Source organism: Felis catus, chromosome E1, assembly GCF_018350175.1.
Source record: "Felis catus isolate Fca126 chromosome E1, F.catus_Fca126_mat1.0, whole genome shotgun sequence".
Taxonomy (NCBI): Eukaryota; Metazoa; Chordata; class Mammalia; order Carnivora; family Felidae; genus Felis; species Felis catus.
The window spans coordinates 24,858,128-24,880,375 of NC_058381.1; the positions used below are offsets into that span (position 1 = coordinate 24,858,128).

Consider the following 22,248-nt stretch of genomic DNA (forward strand, 5'->3'; position numbering starts at 1 on the left):
CATGCCAGTTCATACTGCCCATGTGCAAACTGTCTGCTTCTCCAAATGAAGGCAACTCTCTCATCAGGTCAGTGGGGCAAGCTGGCTCCACTTCACCCTCCATAGCCCACCAGGCCAAGCACCAAGCTCTAGGGACTAAGGACCTTCTATTCTTTGGTAGAGCAGAGCCTGAGAGCTCTCACTGAGCACAGGAGCAGAGTGAGAGTTTGCAGGCAACCCAGGGGTGCCAGCTGACTCAGTGATGGCTCCATGGCCACTACAGGAGAGACAAAATAAATTGTCACAAATACAGCAAGGAAGGAACTGGGCTCCAGATAGGCCAAAACTCGACATTCGGAAGATGCTTTGCTTCATTTGCCCTCAGCCCAGAAGGAAGCCAGCTCCCTGCCCAAATCTCAGGCCCAACTACACACCAGACACTCCCTGCTGCTCTGCTTCAAATGCCCTGGGCTTCTGAATGACCACAAACTTTTGAACCTCAGTGAATTAGCGAAGATGCAGCACTGTGACAATACCGAACGCCCAGTCACAGGATTGAACCCGCCTTCCTGGTGGAAGGCAGAGCATAGGACTCTTGAGACCCTGAATTTGAACTGATCCTGAGAAGAACACCCCCCCCCGCCCCCCACGGCTTGCTACAAACACCAAGGAACAAGGTCAGGAATAGGAGGACTATTCTCCTTTGGGATATCCGATGCTCATGGCTGTTACTGACCAGGGGACCCAGTTGGAACGCGACAGACAACCCTCCCTGGATGCCTGCCAAGTGAGTGTCAGCTCCATGGCTGCTGAGGAGGAATGAAGAGGCAGTCAGAAACAGGGGAATGGCTGCAGCCGGGACCAAAGGGTATTCAGTAATCCATCCCATGGGAATGCCATCAGTGTGGAATGGAGATGTTTATGTTCGTGTCCCTGAGGCCCAGAAAGGGAGCCAGCTCCCAGCTAATCCTTCTGGCCCAGCCTCCCCCAAAACAGCTCTCCGCTGGACCCCTTCTGATGCCCTAGGGCTCTGGATGTCCTTGCAGTTCTGAAACCAAAAGGACTGGGCTCCTTTGTCTCCACCTTTCCCGCACTCATAAGGGCTTTCCCAATCAGGCACCTGCAGGCCAGAGATAGTAGTCTTCAAAGCCTCACTTTGTACGGAGAAGATGAACTGTAACAGATGTCCTGAAACTGGATACAACGTGGGCCAGAGTTCATCATGTTTAGAAGAACCTGACTAGCACAATGTATTCACAAGCTGGTGTGCTGAGGAATCACAGGGACCTTTTGTGTGCTTTCGCTACAGGAGTGCTGCCGAGGATGCTCGTTGGAGCCCAGAGAGGAAGAGGCCCACATTCTTCCTTAAGGCATACACAGGAAGTATGTCTTCTGGGGTGCTTTGTATCCATCCAGAGCGGCAGCAGAGCTTCTGAGATATGAAGAAGGCACTTCCATATGATGACCAACAGGTGGGAATGAGGGCCTGGTGCAGTGTATATTCAAAAGGCTTTTCGTGTGTTGATCAGGTCATGGAGCATGCTGCACACGCACAGACTATTCTTCCGAATGACGGTAGCTCCATCCATTTGGGGCAGGTCCACATGGCTACCCATTCTCACGATACCGTGGCCTGCCAGCACCAAGGGCTCAGGGACAGGGGGCCTTGGTGTCCTCTGGGATATCAGACTCTGCGAGCCCTGCATTGGTTCAGGAAAGGCTTGGAAACGCATCTCCCTGCAGGGACCTTGGTTGTTGTAGGGGACAGACACAGGGTCTCCATGTGTGAACTGAGACCAAGTTAGGAAAGCAGCAATGGGACAGCAATGACGATAGGTAAGTCAAAGCTGTGCCTTCTAATTGGCATGGAGGACAATGAGAAAAGAGACCACGACCTTCTCCTTGTCCCATAAAGGAGGCGGGATCCACCCCCAACCTCTGCCATAGCCTACCCACAAGGCAGTGTCTCTGGACACCTGCACACACCCTGTTTTTGGGAAGGGCCTCGTCATCTGAAACCATATTGAAAATTGCCCAATGAAACCATCGAAACACCAATGAAACACCATCTCTATCACCACCACTAAAACACCAACCAAACCTCCAAGCCGAAAGAAGACGATAGTACTCTGAGATACTGTGTCAGAATACTTTCCCCACAAACAGGCTTTCATCCAAAGGGCTCAGGGGTGGCAAAGAAGACACACACTGCTAGAGTTCTTCATCACACATGATTTGGAGAAACTAGAGAACAAAGGACCCAGCACAGTCTCTTTTCAATCAGGTTGTACACAGAATAAGAAAGGCCTGTGGGCTTTGACAAAAAGTGTCCTCTGCAGGACTACACTTGGGAGCCCTGTCAGCAAGAAGCCTGCCTTCTTTCTTCAGGAGCCAGGGATTTCTGGCTTGGTCCATCCCCGCCACCTATCCCTTTAGTTGAGGGAGGTAGTAGTGCTTGAGCAGAGGGTTCTATAGGGTTTCTGAGGGCTCTTGCTCAGGAATCTGCAGCAAGGACTTGGTTCCCTCATTCCTGGCAAGGGCTCTTCCAATGCTGTTCCCCTCTCGGTTCTTAGTGCCCTCGTGCAAATGTCGGCTTCTCAGAATGAAGACACCGCGGTCATCCAGGACAGTGAGGCAAGCCGGCTCCCCTTCACCCTCCATAGCACCACAGGCCAAGCACCAAGCACCCAGCCACTCAACGACCGTTTTCCTTTGGTAGAGAAGAGCCTGATCGCTCTCACTGAACACAGGAGCAGAGTGAGAATTTGTGGCCTGCTCGGGGGTGCCAAGTGACTGAGGGATGCCTCCATGGCGCCTAGCGGAGAAAAAAAATACATTCTCTAAAACACAGCAGGGCGATAGGAATGGGCACCAGGTGGGCCAAAGCTCCACCTTTCAAAAGGGAATGGGCATCCCCTTGCAGAGATGTTTTGCTTCATTTGCCTTCAGGCCAGAAGGAGACCCACTCCCTGCCCAAATCTCTGGCCAGCATACACACCAAACATCCTCTGCTGGGTCCCTCCAAACGCCCGGGACCTCCGAATGCATGCACACTTCTGAAACCCAGTGACTTAATGAGGAAGGAGTCCTATGGCAAAAACCCTCCCACAGTCACAGGCCCTGGACCACACTGTCAGGTCGAAGACAGAAGATAGGACCCTGAAGACACTGATTCTGAAAAGATTGTGAGAAGACCCTTGTCTCTACAAGACAGCAACAATGCATCAAGCGGGATGAGGAGGGCCAGAGCTCTTCAGAGCTTGGAAGGGGAATTCTATGGAGAAGGCAGTGCCCTGCACCAGCTCCTGGCAACCTGGCTAGAAGAAGAAACCCCAGACAGCTTATGCAAAAGCGCCATCTAGTGTCTCCATTGGGAGCCGACTCGGCACCAGGCCTGCCTTCTTCCTTCAGAAGGACCTAGGGCACCCTGGGTCTTGGTCAGCTTTTGGTGGTTTTTGCAACATTGAATGGAGTGAGCAGTGACTGTGCTCTAGCTGTGACGTTCCCCCAGCTGTGGCTCCAAAGTGTGGAGAGGGGCATTGGTGCCCTCTAACTGTAAGAGGCTCTTCCTGTGCAGACCAACTTCTGGAACCTTCGGCTCCTGTGTGACCTCTTTGATTTTCAGAAGGAAAGCACATCAATCAGGCAGAGTAGAAAGTTGAGCTGGCTCCACCCACCCACCCATCCCTTGCTACAAACAGCCAAGCACCAAGGTCAGGGTATGGAGGCACATTCTACTTTAGGATATCTATCAGGTGCTGATGGCTAGAAGTGAGCCTGGAACCGAGTGGGAAGCCGATGCCCATCCAACGGTGCCTGCTGAGGGAGTACCAGCTCTGAGACTCCTAAGGGTGAAAGAAGAGGCAGTCAGAAACACAGGAAGAGAGAGGATATGGCTACAGCCAGGACCAAAGGGCATTCAATATTTCCGTCCAGTGGGGATGCAATCAATGTGGAATGGAGATGTTTCTCTTCATTTCCACTCGGCCCAGCAAGGGGGACAGTTCCCTGCTAATACATCTGGCAGAGCCATTCCCGCACATACCTCTCGGCTGGACACCTTCCGATGCCCTTCCGATGCCCTTCCGATGTCCGTATAGACCTGAAACCAAAAGGCCAAAACCACTTTAGCTCCACTTATCCCACAGGCACAAGGACTGTTCCCGTGGGACCTTTGCAAGCCGGAGAGAGTACTCTGAAAGACTGAATTTGTATGGACCCCAAGACGAACCTGGATGGATGATAAAGCAACGTCATGAAACTGGACACAACGAGGGCTAGAGTTCTTCCTGTTTAGAAGAACCTGACTAGCACCATGTATTTGCAAGCCGGCTTGCTCAGGAATCACGAGCAACTTTGGTGTGCTTGGCTCCAGGAGTTCTGCCAAGGATACCCGTTGGAGCCCTGTGAGCAGGAGGCCCACATTCTCCCTTAAGAAACAGAGGGGAACTTTGGCTTCTAGTGCATTTCTGCCCATCATATCCATCGAGAGGGTCAGCACTGGGTCTCAGAAATGAAGAATGTGCTTCCATGCAACGATCCAGAGGTGGGAACGAGGTCTTGGTCCACTGTTTATTCAAAGGGCTTTTTGTGCACTGATCAGGTTGTGGAGCATACTGCACTTGCCAGATGCTCTGTTCTTTTGATTGAGGGTAATTCTACCCATTAGGGAAGGGGTCCCGGCTGGTACCCATTCCCATGATCCTATAACCTGCCCACCACCTAACGTTCAGGGACAGGGGGGATAGATGTCCTCTGGGACATCAGACTCTGAGAGCCACTTGTCAGGTCAGGGAAGCCTTGGAAACTCACCCACAAATCGGAGACCTGGGTTGCTGTAGGGGACAGACACAGGGTCTCCATGTGATAACTGACAACAAGTTAAGAAAACAGCAATTAGAGAAGACTGATTCCAGGGTGAGTCAAAGCTGTGCATTCAAGTGGGCACGGGGAGAACCGAGGAAAGAGACCATGACTTTCCCTTCTCCTTGACCCACACAGCCAGCAGGTGGGATCCACCCCTAACTTCAGGCTTAGCCTACCCACGAGCATTCTCCCTGGGCATCCTCACCCACACTTGGTATAGGCATGCCCATATCATTCTGAAACCAAACTGAGAAGGGCCCAATTGAATACCGTTATCAGCATCACAAGCACACCACCAAACAAGGATGTTACCCTGGAACACTGTCCCGGAACAGTGTTCACCGAAGCCCTCTTTCATCTGCAAAGTTCAGGAGTGGCAATGGAGACACACACTGCCAAGGTTCTTCACCACACAGATTTGGAGAAAGTTGACAGTGAAGAAGCCAACGCACTCTCCTATCAACCAGGTTGTATCCGGAGTAAGAAAAGCCTGTGGGATTAGGCCAAAGGGTCCTCTGAAGGACTACACCTGGGAGCCCTTTCAGCAAGAAGCCTGCCTTCTTTCTTCAGGAGCCAGGGATTTCTGGCTTGGTCTATCGCTGCCACGTTTCCCATCCCTTGAGGGAGGCAGCAGCGTTTGAGCTGTAGCTATGAGGCTCTGAGGGCTCTTGCTCAGGAATCTGCAACAAGGACTTGGTTCCCTCGTTCCTGGCAAAGCCTCTTCCAATGCTGACCCCCTCCTCATTGCTACTGCCCATGTGCAAACTGCTTCTCAGAATAAAGGCAACTGAGTCATCCGGGTCAGTGAGGTAAGCTGGCCCTCCTCACCCTCCATAGCACAGCCGACCAAGCACCAAGCAACCAGGCACTCCAAGGCCTGCTTTCCTCTGGTAGAGCAGAACCTGATACTTCTGACTGAACACAAGAGCAGAGTGGGAGATTGCAGCCTAGCCAGGTTTGCCAGCTGTGTTAGTGATGGCTCCTTGGCACCTAAGGGAGAAAAAATAATACATTGTCAGACACACAGCAAGGGAAAGGAAATGGGTGCCACGTGGGCCAAAGCTCCACATTTATGGTGGGAACGTGGATCCACTTGGAGAAATGGCTTCCTTCATTTGTCTCTGGCCAGAAGGAGTCCTGCTCTCTGACCAAATCTCCAGCTTAGCCTAAACACAAGACATCCTCCGCTGGTCCCCTTCACCTCCCTGAGTTCTGAATGGCTGCATACTTCTGAAACCCAGTGAATTAATGAAGAAGTAGCCCTGTGGCAATGTCTCTCCCGTAGCCCGAAGGACTGGATCCGACTCCCAGGTGGCAGACGGAGGATAGACTCTTGGGGCACTGATTCTGAACGGATTGTGGGAAGAGCCTTGCCTCCACAAGAGAGCAAAGATATGTTAAGGTCGATAAGGTGGGCCACAGGTCTTCAGAGCTTGGAAGGGGAATTCTATGGAGAAGGCAGTGCCCAGCACCAACTCCTGGCAACCTGGCTGGCTGTGAGAAGACACTACAGTGGGCTTAAACGAAAGCACTCTGGAGAGTCTCCATCTGGGAGCCCTGTCAGCACCAGATCTGCCTTCTTCCTTCAGAAGGACCTAGAGAGCCCTGGGACTTGGTCAGCGTTTGTTGCTTTTTGCATCACTGAATGGACTGAGCAGTGACAGTGCTGTAGCTGGGAGGTGCCGCCAGTGGTGGCTCCAATAGGTAGAGAGGGGCATTGGTGCCCTCTTCCTGTAAAGGGCTCTTTCTCTGCTGACCAACTTCGGGAGCCTACTTCTGGAGTCCTGTGTGAACTGTCTGCCTTTCAGGAGGAAGGCACCTCAATCAGACAGAGCAAGGAGGCGAGCTGGCTCCAATCCCCCCACCCCTTGCTGCAAACAGCCAAACAGCAAGCTCACGGCTAGGAGGAGTGTTCTCCTTTGGGATATGCGATGCTGGTGCCTCTAACGGAGCTCAGGATGGAGTGGGAACCCGATGTCCGTCCTTGGGTGCCAGCTGAGTGAGTGTCAGCTCCATGGCTCCTAAGGGTGAATCAAGAGGCATTCGGAAACACAGGGAGGCAGAGGAGATGGCTGCAGCTAGGACCAAAGGCCACTCAATATTTCCATCCAATGGGAAGGCGATCAATGTGGAATGGAGATGTTTATCTTTGTTTCCCCAAGGCCCAGCAAGGGAGCCAGCTCCCGGCCTATATGGCCGCTGGATCCTCCCCGTGCACAGTTCTCGGCTGGACCCGTTCTGATGCCCTAGGGCTCTGGATGTTCAGGTAGTCCCTGAAACCACAAGGCCAGGGACTCTAGCTCCACCTGTCACACAGTCACAACGGCTGGTCCCCATGGGATATCTGCAGCCGGATAGAGAACTTTTCAGAGTCTTTTAGGACTCACTTTTTATGGACTCCAAGACGGACCTTGACAGATGATCAAGCAATTTGCTGAAAGTGGATACACCCAGGGCCAGTGTTCTTCATGTGTAGAAGAGCCTGACCAGCACAATATATTCACGATCTGGCTAGTCGAGGTATCAAAAGAACTTTTGGGGTCTCTGGCTACAGGAGGGTTCCACAAGATGCCCTTTGGAGCCCTGTGAGCAAGAGGCCCACGTTCTCCCCTAAGACACTGAGCAGAACTTTGAATTCTGGTGTGTTTCAGCCCGTCGTATTGGTAGAGAGGGTCAGCAGTGGCTCTGCCATATGAAGAATGTGCTTCCATATGATGATCAAGATGTTGGCATGAAGCTTGGTGCGCTATTTATGCAAAAGCCTTTTAGTTCCTTTATCACGTCATGGAGCATGGCACATTTTTGCAGACTGTCTGTTCTTCCGAATGAGGGTAGCCCCATCCATAAGGCAGGGGTTCACATGGCTCCCATTCCTACAATACTGTTGCCTGCCCAGTACCAGGGGAGCAGGGACATGGGGGCTAGCCGTCCTCTGGGACATCAGACCCTGAGAGACCTGCATTGGGTCAGAAATGGCTTGGAAACTCACCTACACACCAGGGATCTCGGTGGTGTAGGGGAAGATACAGTGTGTCACACTGTACTTTTAGGCACCTGGTGCTAGGCCATTTCCTGGTGCTTCTACACCAGGGTTTAAGAATACTTCTGACTACATATCCCCAAGAAGCTTTCTAAAACCCTCTGGGAGCAAAGGGTACTTCTCAGCAGTAAAGCACAAGGGTCTACACAGAGAGGTGGTGAGGAAAGTCTTACTCTATTTCTCTATGAGTCACAAAGAATGTTGAAGCACATTACTAATGCTGAGCACTTCAGCACGGGGCCTTTCCCAATGCTAATACAGAATGTTTTTTAAAGTGTTTTATGGAAGTTCCACGTAGTTAACACACAGTGCAATGGTAGTTTCAAGTGTCGATTTCAGTTGTTGCACCCTTCCCCACAGCACCCGGTGCACATCGCAAAGTGTACTCTTCCATGCCCATCTCCTATAGAACCCAATCCCCGCACCCATCTCTTCTCTTAACTATCAGTTTGTTGTCTATAGTTAACAGTCTGCATCTTGTTTTGTCACTCTCTTTTCCCTCCACGATTATATATTTCTTTTGTTTCTTCCATCCCACATAGGGTTGAAATCATACGGTATCAGCCTTTCTCTGACACTTATTTCACTGGGCGTTATAATCTCGAGCTCCAGCCAAATCGTTGCAAGGAAAATTACATTCTCTTCCCTGGCTGTGCAGTATTCCTTTGTGTGTGTGTATGTATGTTTATACATATGCCACAACTCCATTCATTCCTCAGCCAGTGGACATGTGAGCCCTTTCCATCTTTGGCTAGTTTTCATTGTGCTGCTAAAAAACACTGGCGTGCCTATATCCCTTTGAATCGGTATTTTTGTATACTTTGGGTCAATACCTTGCTATGTAAATGCTGGATCATAGGGCAACTTCAAGTTTTAAAGGATAATTGTTTAATTAATTAATTGATTTAATGGGAGAGAGGTAGAGGAGAGAGGTAGAGATGGGGAAGGGCAGAGAAAGACAGAGAATCCCACATGAACTCCATGCTGAGCCCAATGAAGGCTCAGTCCCATGACAGCGATCCTGACTTGAGTGGATATCAAGAGTCACCTGACTGTGCCACCCAAATGCCCCAGGGCCATCTTATTGGTAAGATTTGATGAAACATTGTACTGTTTTCCAGAGTGGCTGCACCAGATTCCATTCCCACCCACCGTGGCAGAGGGTTTCCCATTCTCCACATCCTTGCCAACACCAGTTGTTCCTTGTGAAAATTAGCCCTTCTCACAGACATGTGGTGGCATCTCACTGTAGTATTGATTTGTATTTCCCTGATGATGAGTGATGTGCCGACTCTTTTCATGTGGCTTTGAGGATAGGTTCACCTTGTATGGTCCCTGTGTGCTCCTCTCCCTCCCACACTTTCCTCAATGAAGGTTCCCTCTCCTCTGCAGCACCCTTGATATACTTCTCCCCCAACTCCCTGTCTGCACTTCTTCCCTTTCTTTGATGTGGCTTCTCTCCGTGTAGCTCTGGACTTGGTTTTGTCCATCTTCAGGGTGTTTTCTGGAGTATTCAGCATAGCTAGTCATCTAGCTATGCTCAAGGGATGAGACTACACACCTGCCATGATACCTCTCCCAACACACACTAATGAATATTTCAACAAACTGCGTCTGAGATGTATGTGAAAGGCTACATGAAAGACACTGTGCAATGTCATTTCAGGCAGTAAAGCACAAGGCGTGGGTACACGAGGGGTACATGTGTGGTGTGGTGTGTGTGGTGTACGTTTGGAGTGGTTGTGGTTGAGTGCATGATCTTGTTCTGTATGGATGGTATGTATGTTCTATGCATGGCTTGTGCCTGTGTATTGCATTTGTGTGGTGACCGTGGTGTGTGCATGCTGTGGGTGGTTTATAGGTGGTGGATGTGTCTCTGTGTGCTCTAGGTGTGGGATATGTGTTGGGAATATACTAAATATATCATGCATATATGCCCCTCCTATAATGTATGTTTGCGTGCCGTCTATGTATCGCGTGTGTGTTTTGTATGTGGTGCATGTGTGTTGTTACCGTGTGACATACAAGTGGAGAATGTGTAATATATGTGTGGTGTTTGTGGTGTGTGTGTCATATATGTATGGATATCATGGTGTGTTTATTGTAGAGGTGCTATCTGTGTAGAGTGCGTTTTGGGTGTGGTATACGTTTGGCGTGTATGTGGTGTATATATGGAGTGTGTGTGTTTTATATGTGTAGGGCTTGTGTGCATGTGTGTGTGGGGTGTGTGTAATGTGTATTCTATGCAGTAAGTGGTGTGTGGAAGATATCTGTGTGATGTGTATAGTGTGTATGTGGTGAATAGGTGAGGTGTTTTTGTGGTATTCGTGTGTAATGGAGGGATGGGTTTGCAGTATCTTTTTCTGTTGTTCGGTGTAAGGGTTGTGTAGCTGTATGGTATATGTTTCACATTTGTATGTATACGTGCAGTGCATATGTGGTGTATGTGTAGTTTATGTGCAGAGGAGGTAACATCTGTCTTCCTCATATGTGGTGTAGGTTTGGTGTCTGTGGTGTGTATGTGGAGTGTGTTTGTGTGATTTGGGAGAGGTGGTTTGGAAATCGTTTGTATGTGTTAAATGTGGTAATACTGTGGGAGGGCTATAACTGTGGGTGTTTGGGGCATGTTGGATCTGTGTTGGGTATGTTGTGGCCTATGCGTGGTGTGTATGTGGTGTGTGTAATGTATGGACGTGTACATGGTGCATGTGTGATGTAGGTGTGCATGTAGTATTAACGTGGCTAATGCAGTGTGCAAGGTGTGTGGTATGTTCAGGGTGTGCTTGTATGTGTGTTATGCGTGCCTTGAGTGTAATGTATGGGTGGTCGTTTGTAGTGAATTTTTCATGTTTTGTGTTTGTGTGTTGTGTGTATGTGTATTGTGGTATGTGTGATATATGTGTGGTTGTCTGTAATTGGTGGGTTGTGTGGTTGCATATTAGTTGCAAGATGGTTTCCCCAAAGTGCATTTGGACAAAGTTGAGTATATGGCACTTTCCTCCTAGTCCCCACATAGGTTTTCCAACACTTGTAACAGGGAAACAAGATGGTAGTTAAAAGGTGGTTTCCCCAGTGTTCTTTCACAGAGTTGGGTGTATGGCATTTACCTTGTATGCCCTGCATAGGTTTTCAAACAGTTCTCGCTTATTGAAACATGATGTCAGATGGAAGATGGTTTCTCGACAGTACTCTCTCACAATGTCAAGTGAATGTCACTTTCCTTATCGTTCCCCTCATAGGATTCAAACAATTCTAACTTAGTGATATACGATGTGATTTGAAAGGTGGTTTCCCCAAAGTGCACTTTAACAGGCTTGAGTATATGGTGCTTTCCTCATACATGGACCCAACATGGTTTTCAAACACTTCTAACTTGCTGAAACAAAATGATAAAGATGGTTTCTGCACAAGATTCTTACACAGCGGGTGGTTTTCAAAGACTTGTAACTCAGTGAAACGAGATGTCAGTTAAAAGATGGTTTCCTGAAAGTACACTTTTATGGAGTTGAGTCTATGGCACTTACTCTGTAGGCCCCACATTGGTTTGCAAACAGTTCCCACTTAGTGAAACCAGATATTAGTTGAAAGACTGTTTCCCTACAGTGTTGTTTCACAGCATGGAGTATAGGGCATTTCTGCCTAGGCCCTGCATAGGTTTTCAAACCCTTCTAACTTAGGGAAAGCAGATGTGAGTTGAAAGATGGTTTCTCCATAGTATGTTTCCACAGAGTTGAGTATATGTCACTTTACCCATCATTCCCAGCAACGTCTTCCAAACATTTCTAACATGGTGAAACGATATCAGTTAAAAGATGCCTTCCCCGCAGTGTTTCACAAAGTTGAGTGCATGGCACTTTTCTACCAGGCCCCACATGGGTTTTCACACACTTCCAATTTAGTTGAACCAGATGTTATTTGAAAGATGGTGTCCCCAAGTTCAGTTCCACAGGGTTGAGTATATGGCACTTTGCCCATAGTCCCCACAGTTTTCAAAGCATTCTGACTTAAGCCAGATGTTAGTGAAAAGATGATTTACCCAGATGATCTTTCCCACAGTTGATTAAATGATGCCTTTTCTGCCCCGCATAGGTTTTCAAACAGTTCTCCCTTGAAACAGCTTAGATGAAAGACTCTTTCATCACCGTATTGTTTCACATGAGTATATGTCACTTTCTGCCTATGCCCTGCAGAAGTTTTCAAACAGATGTAAGTTGACACATGGTGTCTCCATAGTATGTTTTCACAGAGTTGAGTGTATGTCACTTTACTCATCGTTCCTAGTAAAGTGTTTGAAACAATTCTGACAATGAAACAAGATGTTAGTTGAAAGATGGTTTGCCCACAGTGTTTCAGAGTATATGGCACTTTCCTCCTTGGCCCTGCATAGGTTTTGAAAGACTTCTAACAGTGAAATACTTGAACATCTAAATGTTTGAAGGAGTTTAGGGAGACACTTTCCGTCTACGCCCCACATGGGTTTTCAAACACTTCCAAGTTAGTTGAATTAGATTTTACTTGAAAGGTGGTTTCCACAAAGTGCAGCTTGTCAGAGTTGAGAATATGGCATTTTCCACATAGTCTCCCCATGATTTTTCAAACCCTTCTAAATTAGTGAAACTCGATGTTAGTTAAAATATCCTTTAACCAGGGTTCTTTCACATAGTTCACTATATGGCTTTTACCTTGTAGGCCCCGCATTGGTTTTCCAACAGTTTTCACTTAGTGAAACATTACGTCATTTGAAAGACTGTGGTTCACCACAGTGTTCTTTCACACAATTGAGCACATGGCGCTTTCTGCATAAGTCCCAATAGGCTTCAAACACTACTATATTAGTGAAACGAGAGCGTAGCTGCAAGATGGTTTCCTCACAGTGTTGTTTCACAGAATTGAGTAACTGGCACTTTCTGCATAGGCCCCTATACTTCAGGTTTCCAAACGTTCTCACTTTGTGAAACCAGATGTTAGTGGAAAGATGGTTTCTCCACAGTATTTCTTCACAGATTCGAGTAAATGTCACATTCCACATCGTTGCCTGCATAGGATTTCAAGCAATTCCAGCTTAGTAATGCAAAATGTGATATGAAAGATGGTTTCCTCAAATGCAGATTGACAGAGGTGAGTATATGGCACTTTCTGTATAGGCCTCTCATAATTTTTCAACCTCTTCTAACTTAGCGAAAGGAGTTATTTGAAAGATGGTTTCCCCAGTGTTGTTTCAAACACTTGAGTACATAGCACTTACTGTATATGTTCGCATATATATTCAAACTCTTAGTCAAACGAGATTTTTGTTGCAAGATTTTTTCTCTGCAGTATTCTTTCCGAGTATTGATTACATGTTACTTTCTACATCGCTCCCCTCATAGGTTTTCAAACACTTCTATCTTAGTTAAACAAGATGTTATTTGAAAGTTGGTTTCCCAATTTGCAGTTTGAGAGAGTTGCGTATATCACCCTTTCTGCCTAAGCCCCACGGAGTTCTTCAAACACTTCTCACCTAGTGAAACATGATTTTAGTTGAAAGATGGTTTCTCCACAGTGTTTTTTCACAGTGGCTGGTATATGTCACCTTCTGTATTGTTCCCCACATAGTTCTTCAAACACTTCCAAATGAGTGAAACAAGATGTTAGTTAAAAGATGGTTTCCCCATCTTTTAGAAATTTCTTCACAAATTTGAGTATAGGGCACTTTGTAAGCCCTGTATAGGTTTTCAGACAGTTCTCAATGAAACAAAATGTCAGTAGAAAGATGGTTTATCCCCAGTGCTCTCTCACAATGTCGAGTACATGTCACTTTACCCATTGTGCACTGCATAGGGTTTCAAACATTTTTGACTTAGTGAAACGAGATGTTTCTTGAAAAATGGTTTTCCCACAGTGTTCTTTCACAGAGTGAGTCTGAGCCCCTCATGGGCTTTCAAACACTTCCAAGTTAATTGAATCAGATGTTACTTGAAAGGTGGTTTCCCCAAAGTGCAGTTTGACAGAGTGGAATATTTGTCCCTTTCAACATCATTCCCTGAATATGTTTTCAAAGAGTTCTATCATAGTGATACAATTTGTCAGTTGAAAGATGGTTTTGCCAAACTGCAGTTTTACTGAGTTGAGTATATGGTACTTTCTGCATTGTCCCTGCATAGTTTTTCAAACGTAGTGAAACAAGTAGATAAAGGATGCTTTACCCAGAGTGCTCTTTCACACAGCTGACTATATGGCACTTACCTTGTAGGCACTTCCTAGGTTGTAAAACAGTTCACTCTTAATTAAATATTAGTTGAAAGACTATTTCACCAGTGTTTTTTCTTTCACACAATTGAGTATATGCCACTTTCTGCATAGGCCCCACTTAGGTTTTTACACAGTGTTTTTACACAGTGCATATACGTGAGTATATGGCATTTACCATGTTGGCCCTCAATAGTTTTTCAGAGTTGCCACTTATTGAAACCAGATGTTAATTGAAGGATAGTTTCACCAGAGTGTTTCACAGAGTTGAGTATATGGCACTTTCGGCATAGGCCTCGCAAAGCTTTTCAAACACTTCTTAGTGATACAAGATGTTAGTCGAGAGACTTTTTGTCCAGAGTATTCTCTCTCAGTGTCGAGTATAAATCACTTTCCACATCGTTCACCACATATATTTTCAAACACTTCTAAGTTGACACAAGATGTTAGTTAATGATTTCCACAAAGTGCAGTATGACAGAGTTGGGTACATGGCAGTTTCAGCATAGAACCTGCAGAGTTTTTCAAACACTTCTTGTGAAACGAGATGATCGTTGAAAGGTTGTTTCACCACAGTGTTTCTTGGCAGAGTGGAGTCTATGGCACTTTATGTGTTGGTCCTTTAAGGGCTTTCAAGTACCTCTAACAAGAATAAAGCCAGATAGTGTTTGAAAGATTGTTTCACCACGTTGTTTCACAAAGTTGCGTGTATTGCACTATCTTCCTAGGTTCGGCATGTGTATTCAAACACCTGACTTAGTGAAACTAGATTTTAGGTGAATGATGGTTCCCTCAGAGCGTAGTTTCACAGAGATGCGTATATGGCATTTTCCTTGTAGTTCATGCATAGATTTTCAAACTATTTTAACTTTGTGAAACCCGAAGCTAGGTTAAAAAGTGCTTTCTCTCCAGTGGTTTTTCAAAGAGTTGACTATATGGCACGTTCCCCATTAGCCACGCATAGGTTTTCAAACAATTGTAACTTATACAAGATTTTAGTTGAAAGATGGTTACCCACTGCGTTGTTTCATAGATGTCACTATTTGGCACTTTCTGCACTGGTCCCACATAGGTTTTCAAACACTTTTAAATTAGTGAAACAAGATGTTAATTGAAAGATGATTTGTCCGCAATATTTTCTCACAGAGTCAAGAAAATATCACTTTCCTCATTGTTCCCCGCAGAGATTTTGTAACACTTTTAACTCAGGTAAACAAGATGGTAGTTGAAAGATGGTTTCCCCACAGTGTTGTTCCACAGATGTCTGTATATGGCACTTTCTGCACAGGTCCCGCATAGGTTTTCAAACATTTCTAACAGTGATACAAGATGTTAGTTGAAAGATGGTTTCCACAAAGACCAATTTTACAGCGTTGAGAATATGGCACTGTCGTCATAGCCTGTGCATAACTTTTCAGACACTTGTTAGTGAAACGAGATGTTAGTGGAAATATGGTTTGCCCACAGTGTCAATTCACAGAGTTGAGTATATGACACTTACTCTGTAGGCCCTGCATACATTTTCAAAGACTTCTCAGTGAAACCAGATGTTAGTTGAAAATAGTTTCACTACAGTGTTGTTTCACAGAGTTGGCATTTTTAACATAGACTACACAGAGTTTTTCAAACTTCTAATTTAGTGAAATGAGATGTTAGTTGGAATATGGTTTCCCCACAATGTTGTTTCACAGAGCACATGGTACTATCTTCCTAGGTCCCGCATGTGCATTCAAACACAGAACATAATGAAACCAGATTTTAGGTGAAGGATCGTTTCCTCAGAGTGTTATTTCACAGAGTTGAATATATGGCACTTTCCTTGTAGGTCATGAATTAGTTTTTAAACTGCTTTAATTTTTTGAAACCAGATATTAAGTGAAAGATGATTTCTCCACAGTGCTTTTTTCAAAGCATAGAGTATATGGCACTTTCCGCATAAGCTGCGCATAGCTTTTCAAACACTTCTTAGTGACACAAGGTAGTCAAATGATGGTTTGTCCACTGTATTTTCTCACAGTATCCAGTATGTGTCACTTTCCTCATCGTTCCCCACATAGGGTTTCAAACACTTCTAACTTGATACCAGATGTTGGTTGAAAGATGGTTTCCACAAAGTACAGTTTTACAGAGTTTAGTATATGGCACTGTTGGCAGATGGACGGCATAGTTTTTGAAATACTTCTAGCTTAGTTAAATGAGATGTTAGTTGAAAGATCGTTTCACCACAATGTTGTTTTTCCACTGAGTTCAGTGTATGGCATTTTCGGCATAGGCTCTGCGTGGTTTTTCAAACAATTCTAACTTAGTGAATAAGATGTTAGTTGGAGGGTTTCCCCAACAGTGGTGTTGGCCAAGTGGTGATATGGCCTTATTCACGCAGGCCCCACTTGTAGTTTCAAACTCTTCAATCTTAGTGATACAAGCTATTAGTTGAAAGATGCTTTGCCCACACAAGATTTGTTCACAGAGTCGAGTATACAGCACTTTCCCCAGAAGCTGAACATAGGTATTCAACCACCTCAAACTTAGTGACACAAGATAGTTGAAAGATGGTTTGTCCACTCTATTTTCTTACAGTGTCTGGTATAAGTCACTTTCCACATTGTTCCCTACAAAGGTTTTCCAACTCTTCTAATGTAGTGACACAACATGTTACTTTAAAGATGGCTTCCTAAAAGTGCAGTTTGACAGAGTTGATATATGGCACTTCTGGCATAGGTCCCTCATAGCTTTTCAAACACTTCTAACTTAGGGAAATGAAAGTTTAGTTGAAAGAGCGTTTCCTCACAGTGTTTTTTCACAGAGTTCAGTATATGGCACCGTGTATGTCACGCATACATTTTCAAAAGCGTTTACCCTAGGTGAAATCAGATGTTAGTTGAATCAATATTTTACCACAGTGTTTTTCAGACTTGGGTACATGGCACTCTGCATGTAGGTCATGCATAGGTTTTCAAACTATTTTAAATTTATGAAACCAGATGTTATTTGAAAGAAACTTTGTCCACAGGGTTTTTTCACAGAGTCGAGTATATGGCACTTTCTCCATAAGCCCATATGTTTTCAAACAATTCTAACTTGAATGAAACAAGATTCTAGTTGAAAGATGGTTTCTCAGTGTTTTTCCACAGTTGTCAGTATCTGGCACTTTCTGCATAGGTTTTCAAACACTTCTATTTGTGAGAAAGATGTTGGTTGACAGATGATTCCCCAACACAATTCTCTCAGGTGTCAAGAAAATGTCACTTTCCACATCATACCCGCATAGGTTTTCAAGCACTTCTAACTTAGTGATACAAGGTGTTACTTTAAAGATGGTTTCTGCAAAGTGCAGGCTGACAGAGGTGAGTATATGGCGCTTTTGGCATAGGCTCCCCATAGGTTTTCAAACACTTCTAAATTAGTTATCCAAGATGTTAATTGAAAGATGATTTCCCCACATGTGTCACAGTTGAGTATATGGCCCTTTCTGCATAGACCCTGAATAGTCCTCAATTTTCAATTAGTGAAACCAGATGTTAGTTGAAAGATCAGTTCACCACACTGTTGTTTCACACAGTTGAGTATGTGGCCCTTAGTGGTTAGGCTTCTTATAGGTTTTCAAATACTTCTAACTTGAACAATATGGTAGGTGAAAGGTGGTTTCCCCAGTGTTGTTTCCCAGCATTGAATGTATGGCACCATCTGTCCACATAAGGCCTGTATGTGTTTTCAAACACTTGCAACTGAGTGAAACCAGGTGTTAAGAGAAAGATTGTTTCCCAAAATTGCTGCTTCACAGAGTTGAGTATATGGCACTTCTCTCATAGTTCCCTGCATAAGTTTTCCATCACTTAAATTAGTGAAACCGAATGTTTGTTGAAAGATGGTTCCCCACAGTGTGGTTTCACAGATTTGAGTATAAGGCACTTTCTGCATAGGCCCCAACCTGGTTTTCACACAAGTCTAACTTCGTGAAACCACGTGTTAGGTGAAAGGTTGTTTCCCCACAGTGTTGTTTCATAGAGTTGATGTATGACACTTTGTACATCCTGCATAGGTTTTCAACATCTTCAAACTTTGTGAAATGAGAGGTTAGTTGAATGATGGTTTCAGTTAGACACAATTGCGTGTATGGCACTTTCAGTATAAGCTCTGCATAGGTTTCCAAACACTTTTATCTGAGTGAAACAAGATTTTCATGGAAGATGTTTCCCCACAGTGTTTCATACAGTTGTGTACATGGCACTTTCGGTGTTGGCCCCACATGTGTCTTCAAACATTTCTAACTTAGTGAAACTAGATTAGAGTTTCACCACACAGTTTTTTCACAATGTTGAGTACATGGCACTTTTGTTGTCGGCCCTGAATGGGTTTTCAAGACTTCCCATTTCCTAGCGAAATAGGATGTTGGTTGAAAGATGATTTTTGCACAGTGTTATTTGCAAGAGTTGGGTATATAGCACTTTATACATAGCCCCCCATAAGGTTTTCAGATACCTGTAACCTAGCAAAACCTGATGTTAGTTGAAAGAAGGTTTGTCCACAATAATTTTTCAGCGTTGAGTACAAATTGTCTCCCTCATAGGTTTTCAAACACTTCTCAGTGAAACAGGACGGTAGTTCAAAATGGTATACTTACAGAAAATGCCTCATACTCAATGCTCAGTAAAATTACTATGGAGAAAAATCTTTCAACTAACAACTTGTTTCAGTTAGAAGTGTTGAAATCTTAGACACAGAAGTATAACAAAAGTGCCCTTTACTTACCTTCTCAAACATTGTAGACAAACCACTTTTCAAATATCTGGTTCAGCTAAGTTGGAAATTTTTGAAAACGCTTGCAGGACAAACACCAAAAGTGCCATCTACTCAACCTTGTGAAACACCAGAGTGGTGATGCCTTCTCTCAACTAATATCTGGTTTCACTATGTTAGAAGTGTTTGAAATCCCATGCGGGGACAAAACCGAAAGTGCCATACACTGAAGTGTATGAAGCACTGCAGGGAAACCATCTTTCAACTAACATCTTGTTTCAGTAAGTTAGAAGTGTTTGAAAAGCTATGCGGGGCTTATGAGGAAATGCTTATACTCAACTCTGAAATAATCATGTGTCGATAGTATCTTTCAATTAACATCTTGTTTCACTAAGATAGAAGAGTCTGAAAAGGTATGCAGAGCCTATGTGGAAAGTTCAATATATTCAACTCTATCAGGCAGCACTTTAGGGAAACTTTCAACTAACAGCTCATTTCACAAAGTTATAAATGTTAGTAACATAAAGTGCCAATACTGAACACTGTGAAAAAAGAGTGTGGTGAAACTAACATCTGGTTTCACTGAGTGAAAATTGTTTGCAAACTATGTGGGACCTATGCGGAAAGGGCCATATAAGCAACTCTGAGATAGACCACTGTGGGGAATCCATCTTCCTACTCATCTCTTGCTTCACTAAGAGGTGTTTCAAAAACATGCGTGGCTTAAACTGAAGTGCAACATACTCTCTATGAAAGTGCACTGTTGGAAAACAATCTTCCTCCTAACATGTGGTTTCACTAGTTACTAGTGCTTAAAACACATGCCGGGCTTGTGTGGACAGTGCCATACACTCAATTGTGAGAAACAGTACTGTGGGGAAACCACTTTTCAACTACCATCTGGGATCTCTGAGGTAGAAGTGTTTGAAAACCTATGAGAAAGCCTAACAGCTAGGTGCCACATACTTAACTGTGGGAAACAACAGTGTGGGAAAAGATCTTTCAACTAATATCTGGCTTCACTAATTGAAAAGGGTTTGAAAACTATCAAGGTCTATGAGGAAAGTGCCATATACTCAACTATGTGACACAAGACTTTGGGGAACCATCTTCCAACTAACGTGTTGTTTCTCGAAGTTAGAAGTGTTTGAAAACCAGGGGGAGACTACACCAAAAGTGCCATATAGTCAACTCTGTGAGTCATTGTGGGGAAACTATTTTTCAAAAACCATCTCTGTTCTCAAAGTTTGAACACCCATGGAACAGCTGCATCAAAAGTGCCGTGTAGTCAACTCTGTGAAACAATACTGTGGGGAATCCACGCTTCAAGTAACCTCTTGTTTCATTAGTTAGAAGTTTTTGAAAACCTATGCCAGGACTATGCAAAAAGTGCTATAGTCTCAACTCGGTAAAAAACACTGTGGTGAAGCCATCATTCAAAGGACATCTGGGTTCATTTGTTAGAAGTATTTGAAAACCTATAGGGGCTTATGCGGAAAGTGACTTATACTCAAGTCTGTCAAGATTTTGGGAAAAACCACCTTTCAACTAACATCTTGTTTCATCATGTTAGAAGTGTCTTAAACACTCTGCTAGGAACGATGAGGAAAGTGACGTATACTCGACAGTGAAAACATACTGTGGAGAAACCATCTTTCAACTCACGTCTGGCTTCTTTAAGTTAGAAGTGGTTGAAAACCTAAGTGGGTCCTATGCAGAAAGTAGCATATACTCAATTCTGTGAAAAAAAGTGGTGAAAGTCTTTCAACTGATGTTTAATAAGTGCGAACTGTTTGAAAACATAATTTGTGCCTATAAGTGCCACATATACAACATGCATGCCATCCATACAGAACAGGAACATGCACTCAACCACAACCACTCCAAACATACACCACACACACCACACGTGTAACCCTCACACACCCACCAGACGCCACCCACACTGTGTGCTTTACTGCCTGAAATGACACTGCTCAAGTGTCTTTCATGTAACCTTTCACATACATCTCAGAGGCAGTTTGTTGAAACTTCGTTATTAGTGTGTGATGGGAGAGGTAGCACGGTAGGTGTGTAGTCTCATCCCTTGAACGTAAGCTAGATGACCAGCAAATCATTCTGAATACCCCAGAAAGCAACCTGAAGATGGACAGAACCAAGTTCACAGCTCCAGGGAGAGAAGAAGGCACATCAAAGAAAGGAGGAAGTGCCGACAGGGCGTTTGGGGGAGAAATATATCGAGGGTGCTGTAGAGGAGAGGCAACCCTCAATGAGGAAAGTGTGGGAGGGAGAGGAGCACACAGGGGAACACACAAGGTGAACCTTTCCTCAAAGACACATGAAAAGAGTCTCCACATCACTCATCATCAGGCAAATACAAATCAATGCTACAGTGAGATGCCACCACACGTTGTCGGAAGGGCTAAATTTCACAACACAAGGAACAGCTGGTGTTGGCAAGGATGTGGAAAATGGGAAACCTTCTGCTGCTGTGGGTGGGAATGGAATCTGATGCGGCCACTCTGGCAAACAGTACAAAGTTTCGTCAAAACTTTCGCCAAAAAGATGGTCCTGGGGCACCTGGATGGCACAGTTAGGTGACTGACTCAATATCCACTCAAGTCTGGATCTCACAGTCATGGGACTGAGCCTTCGTTGGGCTCCTCACTGGCAGCATGGAGTTTGCATCGGATTCTCTGTCTCTCTCTGCCCCTCCCCATATCTCCGTCTCTCCCTCTCTCCCACTAAAATCAATTAACTAATGAAAACAATTACTTACCCTTTAAAACCTGGAGTTGCGCTATGATCCAGCATTTGCACTGCGAGGTATTTACCCAAAGGTTACAAAAATACCGATTCAAAGGGATATAGGCATGCCAGTGTTTTTAGCAGCATAATGAAAACTAGCCAAAGATGGAAAGGGCTCAAATGTCCACTGGCTGAGGAATGGATGAAGTTGTGGTATATATATAAATATATATACAATAGAATATTACACAGCCAAGAAAGAGAATGAAATTTTTCTTTGCAATGATTTGGCTGACACTCAAGAATATAATGCTAAGTGAAGTAAGTCTGTCAGAGAAAGGCTGATACCGTACGATTTCACTCCTATGTGGAATGGAAGAAATAAAAGAAGTAATCATGGTGAAAAAAGAGAGTGGCAAAACAGGAAACAGACTCTTAACTATAGAGAACAAACTGATAGTTACCAGAGGAGAGATGGGTGTGAGGATTGGGTTATATAGGAGATGAGAATGGAAGAGTACACTGTGTAGTGCACCAGGTGTTGTGTGGAAGGATGGAACAACTGAAATCTACACCTGAAACTATTACACTGTATGTTAGCTATCTGGAATTTACATAAAGACTTTAAAAAACATTCTGTATTAGCGTAG

General features: G+C 44.7%; 1 long non-coding RNA gene across 1 annotated transcript in view; it reads right to left on the reverse strand.

Moving 5' to 3' along the window:
• Positions 1 to 3,684: 3,684 nt before the first annotated feature.
• The window catches only part of LOC123381987, a 49,647-nt gene continuing 31,083 nt past the window's right edge, over positions 3,685 to 22,248 (reverse strand). Inside the window, exons 2-3 of the long non-coding RNA XR_006589682.1 lie at positions 4,025 to 4,081; positions 3,685 to 3,824 (exon numbers count right to left, since the gene is read on the reverse strand). This is a non-coding gene — a long non-coding RNA (uncharacterized LOC123381987). The remainder of the gene's footprint in view (positions 3,825 to 4,024; positions 4,082 to 22,248) is intronic.